The sequence below is a fragment of the Anas platyrhynchos genome, chromosome 13 (genome assembly GCF_047663525.1).
Source record: "Anas platyrhynchos isolate ZD024472 breed Pekin duck chromosome 13, IASCAAS_PekinDuck_T2T, whole genome shotgun sequence".
In the NCBI taxonomy this organism is placed as follows: Eukaryota; Metazoa; Chordata; class Aves; order Anseriformes; family Anatidae; genus Anas; species Anas platyrhynchos.
In genome coordinates this window covers 18,349,795-18,364,822 of record NC_092599.1, presented here as the reverse complement: position 1 = coordinate 18,364,822, position 15,028 = coordinate 18,349,795, and the positions used below count along the sequence as shown (strand labels likewise).

At 39.2% G+C, this 15,028-nt stretch overlaps 1 protein-coding gene and 1 long non-coding RNA gene across 2 annotated transcripts in view; one reads left to right on the top strand and one right to left on the bottom strand.

Moving 5' to 3' along the window:
* Positions 1 to 15,028, bottom strand: part of CFAP92 (cilia and flagella associated protein 92 (putative)) — a 173,733-nt gene that overhangs the window by 134,271 nt on the left and 24,434 nt on the right. The window lies entirely within an intron of this gene.
* On the top strand, positions 1,577 to 7,711 carry LOC140003621 (uncharacterized). The gene is made up of 2 exons (XR_011812587.1): positions 1,577 to 2,565; positions 3,616 to 7,711. It is a non-coding gene; the product is annotated as an uncharacterized lncRNA (long non-coding RNA).

Genomic DNA, 15,028 nt, shown 5'->3' with positions numbered 1-15,028 from the left:
AAAGCTGGATGCAATCTTTGGTAACTCCGGCACAACTGCTAGGGTTAACTACAACTAAAGAAGTTCTGAGTTTTTCAATATTTAGCAAGACAAGTAGTCACATGCTGAATTATTGAGCATGAATAAAAAAATTTATTTTTAAACAGCTCATTGTAATATGCAGAGCAGATTTGTGTACACTGCAATTCAATTAACACAGCACATATTTGTGGGGTTTGTTTATTAAATATGGTAGGTGGATCACAGTGTTCTTGAAATGCTTAATGTGCAATGGAAATAGCATGGGCATTGGCTTCTCCTAACCTTGGAATATTGGATTGCAGAAAACACAGCCTTACCACATGGCACGTAGCATTCAGTATTTGGTTCTACTAACAGGTATATTTAAAACACTTCCCCAGGTAATATTCCCCCTTAAGATGACTTTTAGTCAAGTGTGATGAAGCTCAACTTTTAAGCGCTGCCTAACAGATGAAAATTTTCATATCCCCTTTTTGCCCTTATTGTTTGCTTGCCATCATCAAAAGCATAAGTCACAATCAGTCTGGGAAGAGCCGATTGTTATCCTTCAGTGCTTGCCCCTACTTCCACTCCAAGAAGAGGAGGCCTGTTTTCACTAGGTACATCACTAAGCTGTTTGCAGTTATTTTTGGCAAAGCTAGGAAGGGAAACCAGTCTGCATTGTAGCTGTGTTTTAAAATTCCTACTGACTCAAAATCTGGCCCAAAAAAAGGCATCTCAGTGGGGAGCTAATTAATTTTTAAATAAAATATGGTTACTATAGTGCATGTTTTTTTGCCTAAATATCCTTAATTCAGATTCTGGAAATGGAATAGAACATCTTTTTTAATTGCATCACTGCTAGGTGAGACAATTATTTCACTTTTAAACAAATAAATCAAAATGTATCCAGCACTTCTTACCCCACGTTCATTTACTTTCTAATATCTTTGAGCACAGGCTTGAATTGCAGACCACCAGGCAACATCCATTGTGGCAATACCCATTGACACAATTCCTTTCTTGAATGCTGCACTTCTGATTGTGTGAGTCCTGTTCACAACACTAAGTCACTAAGGAGCAGATCCTGGCCTGAATATTATGAACAGAATATTTACACAGACATGTTATGAAATCAACTAAATACCTTGTTATCCCTTGCTCAGGACTTGGATATAATTATGCTCACTGGTAATGAATATCTTTAAGAGTGAATAAATGAACAGTAAATGGCTGTTGTTTCATATCAAAAAAATAAAAATAAAGTGATTATTTTACTCTATCCCCTTGTAGATTAGTTCTCTCACACAACTCAGAACCACACCGTTGCCTTATGGCACTGACAGGTCCTCAAGAAGGAGCAAATCAAACCTTCCAGTCCACCACAGGACAAACATTTCACAGCCAGGCTGTGAAAAAGTCTGTTACCCATCTTGTTATTGAGCAGGGAACTACAGTGTCCAAGGCTAGCATTTTAGGTCTTTTTAAACCTCCTTTGGTTTTAATGTATTAGCAGTTGAAACTTCATAGTCACTTGGGGCTCTCTGGCCTACCGATGAAAATATCCCTCTGAGAGCCCAGTGGCATTACACTGGAGATAAATTCCCTCTGAAGTGCTTACAGGTTTCACCCGGATTGTTGCACACAACCTTCACGCTAGGGTTACACACACACCACACACTACTATTCTCCATTGTGTGCAATTAACTTAAGGCCATTATCACTAATGTCAGGCCATTATTTTGAGGAATGTGCTAACCATCAGCTTTAGAGCTATATAATGTAAAACACCAAAAAGCTCACTCTGTAAAAATTGCCACATCTCAGCTCAAAGTGGGCTGAAAGGCCACACTATGTCAAATACAACTGCCTCTGTGCGTTACCAGAGTCAAACTGCTATCATTATGCAGTTATTCAGACTCGGCAGTTTTGTTTTGCGTCACTAATGCCCTTCTTCTGAATGCAGCCACTCTGGATCTGGATCCTGAAGTTAGCTACAAATAATGTTGTCTTCACCAGAGGTAGATTGGTACTTGAGAATTAAAGCATTTTTGCTTATTTACAAGATTGCAAGCAACAAGGAAAACAAAACAAAACAAAACTCTGAAAGAATGTGAAAACAAAAACACAATTTTTGCTTGGGCAGCAGGAGGCTCCTCGGGTCACTGCAGCTCCTCAGAAGAAACCCCAGCAAGAGCAGAGGGCAGCAAGTGCAGTTACTGGGGAGTAACTGCACAAAGCAAAGAGCACGCTGGGTCTGAAGGCTGGAACTAAGCAGGAAAGCAAGCAAGAAATCTGGTATTTGTGGAAGGGGCAGCTGACATGCCACCTTAAAAAAATAAATAAACAATCCAACACCCTTCTGCTGCACTCACAGGACAGGTGGCTGGACAACTGCCAGCAACAAAGGTAGAAGGCACACCAAGAGGAAGGGCTCAGTATCTCTAGGCTCTGCAGCATGCTGCTGCACAAAGCTACATGGCCGGTGGAACAGAGCCTGCTCGTCTTCCTGCCTTGGCACAAGTATCTGCTTGCAAAAGAGAAGAGCAAGTGCATGTCTGTGATGTAAGTAATTTTAGAGCTGATGTTATGCTTATTTATGGCAAAATTACATGTTTACTGTATGGAAAAAAATCATTCCACATGCTGCGGCTTTACTGAATTTGCTTGATCTTTTTACTTGTGTTTACTAAGGACACCAGTATTTTGAGACTATAAATTTCTTGTTTCAAATGCCACATTTCTGCAGGTGAAAGAGTGATTGCAGTTGTCAAATGCTGATGCCATAAGTGAGTCTGCAAAACTGCCCATATACAGCACTAATCTTCCCTCTCCCCACCCCCCCTTTTTTTTTTTAACTTTAATGGGAGAAACTGACTATGTTGAAAAATTAACAAGTCCTGTCTAATGATTACTTTAAGCTTATTGTAATATTTTCTCTTCAGAGCACTATGCAAAAAGGTTCTCAAAAGCCCTTAGTCTGTTGCTCCAACCCATGTATATGTTTTGTTATTGAACCCAATTAAATTTAGATTACACTCAATGCGAGCATGACAACAAATCGCTTTAGTTGCATAACGGCCACACAGCTGCTCTGTATTCCCAACTCCTTCCCTGGGGCAATTTGCTCCCTGACAGACCCTCTCTGAGTGCCTTCCCTGGTGGCATGTTCTCAACTTGTCCAAACAAGTGCCCATGGGCAGCAGCACTGAGGTCACATCAGCAGGCTCACAGCTCCTCACTGACACAGCAATTCCTTTTAGGCAAGATAAATCCAAGGTACCTGACAGAAGTTCATTCAGATTTCATTCAGTTTTGGTTATGAATTTCTTGTTTGACCATCAAGCATCCAGTCCTTTGATAACGTACAGTTATTAAAGTTTAATTGCATTTCTTTTACCCAGGTGTGTTCTGTGGGAAAAGTGGATGGAGTCCTCTTCCCTCTAAAGTGTAGTACTGCATGCTAAGGAAATGCAGAGCATTTGTCTTAGTCCAGGAAATAATAAAATAAAAATCACATGAAGCCCATTCTTAAACAGCTTTGGTGTAAAGGGAAGGAAGTCTTTAGGGGCCAGAAGATTTTGCCTCTGATGCTATTAGGTTATTTTTTCCTAGGATTCCTATATTGCCTCTTATAACCACAGAGAAGGCGCATGAAATCTACCGACACACCTATATAACACCTCCCATGCCACCCACTCATGTCAGTAGCAGCACGAAGCAGTGGAAGAATGTGGCAAATACCACATTGTAATGGGTTGCCTTCAAGATGCCAGAGCACTTGGAAGCGAGCATATGTTTGATTTCCCCGAGTTCAGAAGACAACTGCAAAACCTGATAGCTTAATTTTCAGGTACACCCAGGAAAAGCTGTGTTATTAGAAAGATTGGAATCAAAACAGCAGCAATTTCAGCCTGAAGGAAAAGAGCAACTGCAGTTCATAAAAGATCACAAACTGTGGATAATAGAACCTGAGAAATCCTGAAGTGATTCCTTTAACTTCAGTAACAGCTCTGTCAGACAAGGACAGCTCTGAAACTGGACCAACATTGTCACCTAGTGGCTGCTGAGAAGCGAGGCGTTCTCCTTGAAGCTCGTCACCCTTTCATGTCAAGATCTCAGTAATGGGATGCGATGGAGTGATCTTCCAAACCAATTGCAGTTAGCTCCTTCTAGAGTCTTAACGCAGGCTTTCTGTCAGGAGGTGCCAGATGTTACAGAACATGAATGGTTTTCTCTTGACAGCCAGAAACCTGAAGGCACCATACTTTTGGACATTGGGCAATACAACCTCCATTTATTTTCCTCACTGTGATTAATACTTTTTAGACCTGCCTGAAGTTTTCTGTTACTACAACTCTCAAGACACAGCTCAATCTTCATATTAAAGCCAAACATGTTTTCTTTCTTCTGATCTCCTGAAGTTGTGGAGAACTTTACTGTAAATGATTATTTGAGTGATCACTTTGGCACCGTAACATCATTCTATCAAAGTACAACAAAATAAAGAAGAAAATGTAAATTAAGTAAATAAACCAAAGACACTGAAGCAAACAGCACTTTTTTATCATCATTGCTCCCCTGTTCCTGAAAATCTGCAACAGATCTTAACAAGAGAGATTGTTTCTGAAAGAGGAATCAAAATTCAATAAAATTGATTCTAAATAAATAAATAAATAAATAAATAAATAAATACAATAAAACCTCTGGCAGTCAATGGGAGCAGCCATAAAGGTGAACTGCCTGCACTGGGGAAAATACTGACAAAAAAAGGTCTGCTAAAACACTGGCTCAAGACAGCGCCTGCCAGCATGGGACAAGACCTGTAAACTGGGAGGATCCCCGAGCAGCACCACTGGCCTCTGAAGTGAGCTGGATACCTGAGAACCTGGCAGATCCTGAAGATACCATCGGTAAGGGCAAAATATGGAACTGCGACAGCACCTTATTGTCTGGCAAGGTGAACAATACTCTGGAAATGGGGAAATATGCTGAGAAAGTAGAAATCAACAACTGCTACTGGCTGGTTTAGCTACAATAACAGAAAAATAAGCCTGAGAAAAGTAAAATTTTGTCAGAGAGAAGATCATCTAGATCTAGAAGATCATCATCATCTAGTGGCGGTCCCAGGTGAAAAGTAGAAATTAGCAGCACCTATTGGTTAGTCTAAGTGGTGGTGTCCTAAGCCCTCTTAGGTCTCTATAATATCAAAATTACTTACTTGCTACCCAAAATGGAGCTTCTCTCTCTGAGAACTCCCTGTGCACCTTTTGGTGCAGGGTTTCCTGGCAGGACACCTGGCTGGCTCCAAACTCCGGGACACAGATTGTGCCTGAGGTGAGACAGTCTGCAGTCACTTGGCCCCACATCTGGAATGGGTATGACCAGCACCTTGTACCAGCAATCTTTTTATAATAATTACATAAGTAATTAATCACAAATACATTTCCTACTTCACCAGTGAGAAGTTTGTAGTAACTTGTAATATTGAAATATAAATGCTGCCAAGTGATTGCCACTGCCATTGGCAATATGGGTATCCTTGCTTTTCTGCTAATAAGTTTGTAATAGCTGATACAGATACATGTATTTGCTTTATTAATCAGTACACTTTCCAGTGGTTATTTCTAGTAATCTCTAATAAAGTAAAGAAATTTAGGAAAAAAAGACTCCATGTCCTTGTATGTTACCAAATTCTTTGAACCCGCTGTCATGGTTCCCATACATCTGCAGGGCAGGTAACCCTTAGGCCATGACATTAATTATCAACTATCTTCAATAAAGCAAGAGAAGAGTTTTTAGATTTCAAGTTTAGAAATTATGATCTGTTAACATATTTTGCACAATTTTTCTTGAGCATGTGGGTTTCACATTCTTTACTACAGCTAGCTTGAGGTCAATGTATTCTCAAGAACCTCTTCAGGGAAAACAACACCATCTGAATAGGGATGATGATAACGACCCATGTTACAGATGGTAGTTTCACATTTACAGCAAATTTCATCAAAGGAACTCAGTGTGTTTTGGAAGCACTGGCTGGCTGTGTGTTGCTGCAGAAGCCATGCCAAAAAGCACCAATTTTATGGCCCCCATCTTGCCTCCTGATCAACACAAACAATGCCTTACTGCCAAATAAATTCCCACCAGCTGAACGGGATGGGCTCTGCTTAACAGACAATGAGCTATCAGAGGGAATCCAGCCACAGAATCTCAGGCAAAACAGAGAGCTGGAGAAACAAAGTGAGAGCTCTTTACTCTTCATTTTTCTGCTTGTGTTCAAAATAGTTAGTTTACTTTACTTATTAGTCCCATAGGTGTATAAAACACCACCTTTTTTGTGTAACCTGAGTGAATTTTAGGTTAGTCTGGGAAAATTCTGTTTTCAACACTTGTATGGTTCAATAATGATTTTCTAAAGGGTTTAACTATAGCAACAGAGCAATAAAGGTGCAGTACAATAGGTACAATAAAGGTGCTAGAAGAGCCCCTTCCTTGAAGCTGTAGGAGTACTTCGCCTCCCTTGTCCCCTGTCAAAGGCATTAGTTGAAAAAGGCTTGTAATTTATGAAGCAGAGATTGGTGCAAATGCCACATTATTTTGTTTCCATTTTCTTTGAAGTTATTTTGTTTTGTTTGTTTGTTCCTATTTATGAACAGACTGCAAACGTGTCTTCACAAGATGGATATAAGTACTTTTTTTTTTTTTCCTGGTTATCAAATTAAAACAAAATGTTTTACTTTGGGGTGTTGTTTTGGTGTTTTGTTGTAGTTTTGTTTTGTTTGTTTTGTTTTGTTTACCACATTTGGCATGACCAAGTGGGCCTCAAATTGTTGTTCTAAGTGTTTCATAGATATTTACAATAAAATATCACCAAAAAAAAAATGCAAGCATCTAGGAACCAATCTCTTTGTTGAGCATAGGCTACTCCTTTCCATATCACACTAAAGGACATAGCACTTTCCACGTGCACTTTTTTTCTTTGCACACTTGAGAACCTACTGCTGTAGAGGTAATATGAAGCTCAAAGATAAATTACTATAAAACAGTAATAAAAAATAATCAGCAGAGGAGCAAGGTGTATGTTCTTTACATTCTTTATAAAGGAGCTGTGAACTTGCCAGTCCCACTAAATTTAACAGAACTGTGTAACGTAGCTGTGTGCATATGAGAGAGGGGGTTAGGAGAATCTTACCAAGTAGCGATAGAGCACTGACAGCATTATATTAGGATGTTACTCAGTGTCTTTGCTAACTATGCTGCATTGTGCAAATTCACTAAAGCAAGAAGCCGTGGGCCCCTTACCAAGGGCAGTCTCCTAATAAGAGTGGGAGCCTATCTTAAGAAACTGGTAGAAACAGGTCCTGCGGATGGACAAGAGCCAAGGAGCAACTGAGTCTGCGCAGAGACAAGAGGTCAGCTAGCGGTGACGAGGAAGAGTCATCAACATTCATCCCCACGACCCCCAGCGACCACCACCAGAACACACTGCATAAGTGCAGATGGGAGGAGTTTGTGGAAATGACTCCTTGGGACTAATTTTAATATGAAGCAGGGACAGGTTATGAATATTTACAGGCGTAGTGTGAAACTTCATGTATATGTAACACTTTACTGCATATAACCAAGGCAAGTTGCCGCGTCAGGTGCACATGACTTTGGCGGGACTACCCCCCGTGCTGCCTAGCGCTGAATAAACACACCTACTGTGCCAGCTTACTGACTGGAGAGTCTGTTTTCTACAAATCATATCCATGTGTAAAACTATCTTTGCCAGCCTGACACCACCACTTAGAAATCAGAACCTGCAAAGGCAGCGATAAAGCCACAAGGCTGAAATGCAGCTTCTGTATTGAAAGGGGTCTCAGCTACTAATGACAGTAAGAAGTCGATGTTCAAAGCTTGAGAATGCTGATAAAGGAACCAAGCTTCCACATTAGCTGTACCTATCACGCAAATTAATGCAATTGAGGAAGACACTTATTAACCTTAACTAATATATGTTTTTGTGTCCTCTTAATTTTAGTGAGGATTTATTTACAACACGGACTAAGTTTGGCAAATAAAGTACTAAAATTTCTATTTTTCAACACAAAGTTACAGCATGTAAACAGTTGTAGGAAGTGTTGCATCTCCCTGCATCACAGGCCATCCAATACAAATTAGGAGTTTGGTTTGCCAAAACTTTGCATGCAGAATTCAGCAAAACCTGTAAGGCTTTCCTTAGATAACTATGACGTGTAATAGCAAGGTAACAACACTGGTCAACTTCAGCTTTAATAGTGTATCCAATGGAAACACACAAGAAGATTCACTAGGTTCTGGAGCTCAACTAAACCATATATCTGACTAAATCTTAGCTTCAAACATTGAAATTAATTCCATTGACTTTTCCCAGATCAAAACTTTTGAGAAGAGTAGAAACAATTCTCAAATAATACAGAGACTGAGATGAACAAGGTGAGCATGCTGTCTAAATCAGCAGAACACCACATCACCATTACAGCTGGAAGGGCAGGCGTGCTCTGGTGCTGAGTTCTCATTAGGAGTGAGAGAATAGCAGAAGACAAACTACTGGAGTTATGAGGCCAGGTCTCCGACCTGCGTTACCACAAACTGCATACTTCTTTTGATACACGCAGCTGGCCTTGTGTTGTGCCCTTTTCCAAGTACATTCAGGTATGAAATGACTCCTCCTTCCAATGGTATGCAGAGTACATACGATCATTTCCAAACCCCTACAGCATATACACAAAACAACCAAGAAGCCTTGCACTCATTTAGGGGAGATTAAATTGTGCCAGTCTGCTGCTGATGATAAATTTTAAAAAGATACTGAAAAAATGGTTAATTTTGGTAAGAATTTCCAAATGATTAAGTGAATATGAAGTGCAGAGCCTTGTATAATACACTCCAAGCAAAGTGACCATTTTGATCTTTCCCATTCTTGGTCTGATAAAAAATATAATGGAAAGGCTCACTGATCTGAGTGGGAAATTAGTTTCACTCCAGAGATGAATCCCATCTAGTATTACTACCTGAAGTTAGACTTCTTTGAATAATGTAGCAGAATTGCCAAATGCTCAGCAGATTCATCATATATTCCAAAACTAGAAATGTTTTTATACCAGTCATGTGTGGACATGAACTGCTTTTGCACCTCTGTTTCAAAGTATTTATACACATCAGTGTGTCTATGACCATCAGTGGGGTCGCATAGCTATCAACAAGTGGTAACTGGGATTGTTCTTCATTCTCATACTTACAGTTTAGTGATTCAAAATGATGCTCAATTTGCAGTCTAAGAAATCAAAACAAAATCAGCATTCTGCACTTGGGGGGGGGGGGGGGAGGAATGATTACCAGATTTTCTCCTTTTACGTATGCAAGATCTGCTTGCTCCATATTTGTCTAAATCCTCTAGAGGCAGCATAACTAAGACAACAGATCTTGAATATATTCTGTACCGCAATGCAAAGTTACTTTGCGTGTTCTAATCCCCACTGTATCTGCAAAGACAGCAGTTGGCACAAACATAACTGCAGTTTGAATTTAGTCACAGCACCATTGTGTGACGGGGATAAAGTCATCATGAATCCCGCTTGCTCTCAGACCAAAAAAAAAAAAAAAAAAAAAAAAGAATTGATGAGGCTATGAGGCTACTACTTGTGAGACGTAAAATATATACATATATTTAATTTAGGCTGAAAAAAACAGTAATGCCCTATTTTCCTAACACCATTTTTACAATCTATAGTTAGAATCAGCAATTAAATTATTAATCCAGCAATTGAATTTCTCTGCCATAGAAATATCACCCTTTCACTTGAGGAGGATAAAAGTTCCAGGGAAATTCAAATGAATTTACAAGGTAATAAACTGAAAATTCACAAGGCAATAAACTACGAGATTGTTTGGGGAGTACTGACAGAATCATGACATCGTGAAAACTGCCAGGCTCATTACTTCCCCCAGTATAACGCAATAATTATGTCAAAAAGGATCTACTTCCTGTAATCTTAAAAACATATGTTTGGAATTGTGAAGGACATTCTAAGTATTCCTGTTAAGGCAGAATTTCATTAGCCACTAATTGGTCAATTAGCACATTCTAAAAACCGAAAAGTTGTATCCTTCAGTCCACTTTTTAATAAAGGTGTAATAGAACGTGCAAAAGTTAAACCACATGCACACAATCACAGTTGAATCACATACAGTATTTTTAATAATTTGCTTTTTTTTTTTTACTGTTATATGATCTATGATATTGATGAATTAAATGAGAAGGTACTCGAATTAACAGAAAGACAATTTTATTTGTATTTTCCAACACGTTATATTAAAACTCTCATCTACATTTGGGAAAACAGGCAAGCTCACTTGAACTGAGGCTTTGATGACTGCGTTTCAGAGAGAGCAAAAATTGATAATAGAATATATTCTAGATCTTCTCAAGGGTAAAGCCCAAAGCATCAGTTCTCAGGAAATAAGCTACGATATACCAAGATTTAACTTGGAAATGACATTAACATGAGGACATTTCAGATTTCAAATAGGAGGGGTACCAAATGTAGCATAAATACAGGCAGAAAATATGTTGAAGAAGAGAGAAAGTATCACAGCCACTCTTTACACAATTCAGAAGGTAATCGATTAGAGATCGCTAAGTAGAAGAGGAGCAATGACATTCAGTTAACAAATACACAAAATAAATACAAGGAGGGCAGTTTTCATAAAACTAGTTTCTAAATTGAATGCATCAGTTCTGGAAAAACAACTCAGGAACTGTGAAGATCTTTACCTAAGGGATGTATGGCAGAATCACCCCACCTCACTCAGCAACGTGTACCAGGGAAAGGAAAAGCTACCCACTACCAAGAAATCCAGCTCTTGTGATAAATCTCAGACAGACGTACAGATACTGCAAGAAAACTGCTTTTATGATGCTTACAGGTACTATATTAATCTCACTTAAAAGAATAAAAGTCAGCAAACCGTGCAGATTTCCAGGTGGTTCTTAACTGAGTCTTCAGCACTTCAAGCAACATTTTGTGAGTGTGCAGCCACAGGCCAACTGCTAAAGCCACGCACATGTGCACGCAGCTGCTCTATAGGATTCTGGCTGTGGTCGGAACACAAAAGAGGAATACTAGTTAGAGCACACGCTGTTCAAAGGGATTTCACCTATTCCCCTTACCCTGCATTCCTGAATATACATCTCCAGTCTACAATGGCAAGATGCTAACAGGTAAACGAATGACTCAAGGAACCACGCAAAGATAGCAGCAATCAGGGGACTGCTCTGTGATGATTTGCCAAATGGACCTGACTGAGAGGAACCAAAGTTTTTAGTTTCATCAGCACCTCTTTGGTGGTTGAAACTGTGATTAACAGCTGTGTTTTAAGAAATCTCTTCTATTAATTGGCGTGGTTTCTGAAATGTCAAGTCTTCTTTTACACTCTGAATACAGACAAGGAAACGGATGGGTGACTAAGATTGATAAAAGCCTTTGGAAAGAAAGAGGAGGAGAATTTGCATTGCATTCGTACAGACGATGAAGCTATGTACATGAATACAGTATTTCAAATGACAATGAATCCACTCTCGACAACTGAGTCACCCAAAAGGAACTGGAAATAGCTTATGGCTTCCAATACTCATAACAAGTAACTTCAAAAACCATGTGAAGGCAATCAAATGTTGTTATCACTAGCTTGTTCTGAAGCTTGGTTGATTGCAAATTCAACGCTCGCTTTGGGTGCCAAGCATATCACATATGACAAAGTTGTACGCTCTGCCTAGCAGCTGCATAGCAGAAGTTACTTCATCGCTAGGAATCACACATGGAGACACGGAGCCTGTTCTCAGAGCAAGGTTAGGCTCTGCAGGCTTGCAAGGAGAACATCAAAAAGCCTTGGCTGGAGGAGTTTCAGACCTCAAACTCTTTCCTGTTTGTTGGTTAGCAACTTCCTTACAACTTGGCAGTTTCGCTGCCACTACAGTAAGAGAACACCAGGCAGAAGCAAAATTTCTTCTAGAATGGGCCACTACCGATATGAGGCCTATGAGGCATCATTTTTCAAGACTCCAGGAGTCTTCCTGCTGCTGGAACCACTGCAGTTTTGGGGGACAAATGGTAGTGTGGCAAAAGGACTCTCCAGGAGAAATACATTCTTCAGCTGTGGGGCTTCCCAATTAATCATAAGAGATGTCTATCTCTATGCTGTTCCCTAATTATTTCTCCTACAATACAGGCACAGATTTGGAAAATCAGAGGTTGTCACATATAGCAGGAATATCTGACTAGTGACGGTCCTCGAGATAACCATTTGTTTTGTCCCTCTGCAAATAAATCAAAAGGTCTCCATCCTATTACAGAGAGAACAAAATTTTGTCTCTCTTGCTAATATTAAACAGTCTAAAAACATTCCTAGATTTTTCTTTTTTTGGGGGGGAAATTTTTCTTTTTTTTGGGGGGGGAAGGCTTTAGAACATTAACAAAATAAACTAAATAAAAGTAATTCTACTGACATTTTAACTGGCAAACACCAGAAACTGCTAAACTTAAGGAAAAAAAAAAAAAAAAAAAAAAAAGGAGGAGAAGTAGTTCTGGATACAAATATGTTTAATTTAGCATCTCCTTCATTTTAGACTGAATTACTAAATTACTAAACAGTATATTATCACAAAATTCTTCTGGCTAAGATTCAAAACAATCCATTTTTGTATAAGAACACAGCCCATAATGCTGTAGGCCCCATTGCTCAGAAGACTCAGAAAACCCTACCTGTAAATCAAAATCTGAGACACCTCCGAGATAACCTGAAACACTGTCTAGAAGTGCGTAGCCAGAGCCCACATGATTATAAACACCAATAAAGTTTGAAAGAATAAAGTATTTCATCTTAAGTAATATCAGTAACAAAATTATTACAAGACGGGAAGAGGAAGTTTGGCCTCATAAAGAAAATATGCTCAAGAGTAACAAAATATGTATGATTTAATATGAACAATCAAAATGTATGCATCAAAAGTATGGGGCCATGTCAGGCAATGGTGAGTATGGGAACAGGAGTTTTTGGCTTTAAGAAAGCAACAAGTAGTTTTTATTTCATAACCTATATTTATTATGTCTATTATTATAAAATTAAATATGTAACTATTTAGCAGATACTGCTTATACCAGAAAGTACAATATTTCATTGCTTCTCATGTCTTCAAGAAATCAATCCATCCATGCTGACTCAGCTATAAAATTGGCTGGCTATAAAGCTGCCAAGAAAGAGAGATGCTCAAACATTCTTTTAACCAAAGCCTGACCAACCGAAGTTGGTACCTCCTAAGGAGTGTTAACACATAAGCAATGTCCCTCCATTATAAATGCAAGAAGGAAAGGTTGAACTCCATTGAAAAGTTTATCTTGGAACAAAGTATAAACAACATACCAACCAAAGCTATAATTCCAGTTATCTTGGTTTTCATGAGCAATTTTGGCAATTGTTATGTATCCCTACTGGAAGGTATTAAGAATGAATGCTTGCTACTTTCTAGAATTACAGGAGTCTGTAAACTCAGTAAGTCATTGCATAGTTACACAATGCTCTTTGAACCCTTCCCTGCTGCTCCTTCAAACTGTGCTGCAGAAGACTGGGTCAGATTTTAGGACTCATCCCTGTTCCCCCTACCCCTACCCAGTGTTTGATATAAGGTCACCATACAGATTCATTTAGATGGTCAGAAAATAGTTTGTTTTGTAACTTCAAATCTCAAGCAGCTGCTTTGAAATATTATACAGTCTCACCAACTGAATTCCGCTATCAAATGTGGAAATTGCAAGCAAGCTTACACCTACAGCAAAGGTTTTGCAGACCAACCTCTTTATTAGACCTGAAAAATCGAACTTCTTGTTGGACTGAATTAGCTGAGGGATTAGCTATGAAAAGTACAGGGGTCCTTCTGCCATGTTCTGATACTGTTTTCTGTCATTGCTCTTGTCTGATGGATGACTCAAGTACAGGCAGATAAAGAGAAATGGACTCAAACCCATGCTGGTTTTCCTTAGCTTTCCATGAAACAGGTGTTGATCCCCAGCGGAGTCTGGGAACTAGCCAAAGACCAGCATTTCAGCATTCAAACCATCCTATGCAGTTTTCACAACTTGAAGGAATGAAAGATCCCTCACACGTGTAGCAACAGAAAACATAAGTCAGCACATTACATTTGAGGAATTCCTTGTTTTAATTGCTTTAAAAGCTAATGAAGATAAGAAGCAACAATGACCATTAATGCAAAGAAGATGTAATGATTTACAGCAAGGATAGCGGAATACCTGGTTGTGTAACTATCTTCATGGAAGTAGTACCTTTATCTTTCCACTAAAATGAGACCATGCAGTTAATTCTAAGTATTAAGACTAACATCTCTAGAACTGTTTTCTCCTAAATAATCTAAGTTCTCTGATGTGCTTGGCTCAGAAACCGAAAACTTTGAAAGTGCTTATTAGCATGACAGCATATGCTCAGCGATCTTATTTCCTCTTTAACACTTTCTGTCCTGGTTCATCATTCCTTCTAGAATTCAGCGGCCGGCATAATTCACAGTTTCAGACTACCAGAAACAACCATTTTCCCAGCCCAAGTACTCATGAGTCTGCTCTTGCTGGAAAGTTACCATGGATCACCAAAAATATATAGAGAGACATGAATAGGAAACATAACAAACCCACCCCCAAATCCACTGATTCATCATAATTCAAAAACAAGCTGGTCTGGTTGGCCTGTGCTGGCTCAGTCACAAAGCCAGTCCTCCTCCTGCACAGCTACCTATGGGAAAATTTAACTCTTGCTTTCAGAAATGCCATTATTCAATTGTTCCATTTCACAGTTTTGTCGTTTCATACTGAGGATGGAAATTAGCAAATCACTTTTACAAAGAGCACACTGGCAAGACGTGCTGTGTCAAAGTATTTATTAGTAAAGCCGATTTTTATTAGCATCTTGACTCAGCACGTAATCTGAACGAGTATCTATT